Genomic DNA, 2775 nt, shown 5'->3' on the forward strand with positions numbered 1-2775 from the left:
ATATTTATCCCAAAAACTTGAAAACCCATATCTGAAAAGATATTTGCACACCAATGTTCATAGCAGCACTATTTACAGTGACCAGGACATGGAAGCAACCAAAGTGTCCCATGATAGATGATTGGTTAAAGAAGTTGTGGTACATATATCCAATGGAATATTACTCAGCCGTAAGAAGAGATGAAATACTGCCATTTGCGACAACCTGGATGGACCTAGAGATAATCATGCTAAGTGAAATAAGCCAGACTAAAAATTTGAAAATCTCATGATATCACTTATATGTGAGATATAAACCTAAAAGCAACAAATGACAGGACAAACAGAGACTCAGGAACATGGACAATGGACCCATGGTTACCAGAGGGTAGGGGTTGGAGGAAGAAGAAAAAGGGTAATGGTGGTCAAATATAGGGAGATTGGGGGAGGATGAAGTGGGTAAAGGGGATCAAATATATGGTAGTTGAAGGAAACTGGACTCTGAGTGGTAATTACACATTTAAATATATAGATGTCAAATTATAATGTACACCTGAAAATTATATAACCAGTTTAATCCCAATAAACTTAAAAAAAAAATCATTTTATTTTAAAATGCAGAACCATAGCTGAGACAAAAAATGTTCGAATAAACCATTAAATGAACTGTGTATTTTTGATATATAATTAAAAACAAAAGTATATTTTAAGCCCAAAGCTGTTTTCTGTACATAGAAGCAATGACTGATAAATTTGGTAAAATATATAAATAAACACAAAAATACAAGCAAACAAGAACAACAACAAAAGATTGGATCTTGGATATGCAATTTACTAAGCCCCTGAAAAAGTACATTGACTGTAGTGACTCATATCACATCGGAAGTCTTGAATTGTCATACATACCCTACAAACACAGACATACACACACACACAATCAGAAAGATATATTATGGCTTTATTTCTTGAGATTATAAAGTAATTAAGGTTAAATGAGATCATTTGGGAGAGGCCCTGGTCAAAAAGAATAAGTATTCTGATTCCTGACACAGAGTTACTAAAACCCCTTGTAAATTGGGGAGACAAAAGAACAGTTTGTACTAACATTTAGTCTGTGACCCCAGTTCCTAATGCATACCTCCTAAGATCTTTCTACTTTCCTGAGTGATAGGAACATCTGATACTGAGCTCCTAAATCCCAGAGAATTTCCTGGGTGATAGGAATATCTTTCGTTCTAATGTGGTGAACTTTGGAGGGTTTCAGGATGGGTGCAGTTTACAGAAAGAACAAGTCATGATTTAGAAGCTTTAACCCATCATTTCTATGCCCCACACCCAAAGAGGGAAAATAGCTGAAAATGGAATTAATAATCAATCATTCCTATGTGATGAAGCCTCCATAAAATTCTCTAAAATATGAAGTTGGAGAGCTTCAAGATTGGTGAATACATCTACCTACCAAGAGGATGGTGCGCCTGAACTCTACAGAAACAGAAGCTCTTGAACTGGGATGCTTTCCAGTCTTACCCTATGTATCTCTTCATTTGGCTGTTCATCTGTATCCTTTATCACATCCTTTAGTGCCTAATATACTAGTAAATGCAAGTAAGTGTTTCCCTGAATTCTGTGGGCTGTTCTAGAAAGTGACCGAATTCAAGAAGGGACATTGTTGGAACTTCTGATTTATAGTCAAGTCAGACAGACAAAAGTTGTGGGTGTCCTGAGGACCTACTATTTTTGATTGGCATCTGAAATAGGAGGCAGTCTTGTGGGACTGAGCCTTAATTTGTGGGGTCCGCACTAACTCCAGTTAGTATTAGAATTAAATTGAACTGTAGAACACCAAGTTGGTGTTGCTGAGAATTGCTTGATGAGTGGCAAACCCATGTATCTGGTATCAGAAGTGTAAGTGTGGTAGTAGTGTGAGAATAAAGGAGAAACACACAAGTAGAGTGTATTTTTTTTCCCATATAGTATATATTAGTGTACTAGCAAACTTTTTTGATCATTATGCTAAATCCTTTGGAAAGAGTAAAAAAAACAATCCATAGACTATGACTTAGTAGCTGAACGGATTCATCCTCATTTGGTATAAGTGTAGCTTTGAACATTTGTATGAAATTTGTGGACCATATCTCCATAAAAAAGACTAGTATGCAATGAATAAAGAGTTTTCATTTGAGAGCAGTCATGGGCTCCAAGGATCTCATTAAGAACTGCTGCTTTCAAATGCCACCTGTAAAACAAACTAGATTTTCAGGAACATGGGAAGAGTAAAGTAAATTAGAACACGTTCAATGGTAGAATATTAAATATTCATTAAAATGATGTTCTTGAAGAATATCTAATGATATAAAATATTTTTCATATAACATTAACAACAACAAAAAAAAATGAACCCAAGATTTCATTTTATTTTTTTCTTCCGCCTACAGCACCTGTTATTCCTAGGTGTTCTCCAATCCAAGTACTAACCAGGCCCTACCCTGCTTAGCTTCCGAGATCTGACAAGATTGGGGACGTTCAGGGTGACATGGCTATAGAAAAAACCCAAGATTTTAAAACCAAAAATGCATGATCAAAATCATGAATTTGTGCATGTGTCTATGGGTATGTGCATGTGTGTGTGTAGCCCTGGGGGGACTTAAAAATATGTAAATTTTAAAAGCATTCAAAAGTACAGGATTATGAATTATTTTCTTCTTTATAGACTTTCCTTAATTTTATGCAATGATAGTACTGTTAATTAAGAAAAAGTTAATGTTAAATATGTTGAAAGCCTAGAGAGAGAAGAGA

At 35.3% G+C, this 2775-nt stretch overlaps 1 pseudogene; it reads right to left on the reverse strand.

Annotated features, from left to right (window-relative positions):
- Positions 1-2405: 2405 nt before the first annotated feature.
- Positions 2406-2524, reverse strand: LOC112471886 (annotated as a pseudogene).
- Between the last annotated feature and the right edge of the window lie 251 nt (positions 2525-2775).

The sequence above is a fragment of the Pteropus alecto genome, unplaced genomic scaffold (genome assembly GCF_000325575.1).
Source record: "Pteropus alecto unplaced genomic scaffold, ASM32557v1 scaffold29, whole genome shotgun sequence".
Lineage (NCBI taxonomy): Eukaryota > Metazoa > Chordata > Mammalia > Chiroptera > Pteropodidae > Pteropus > Pteropus alecto.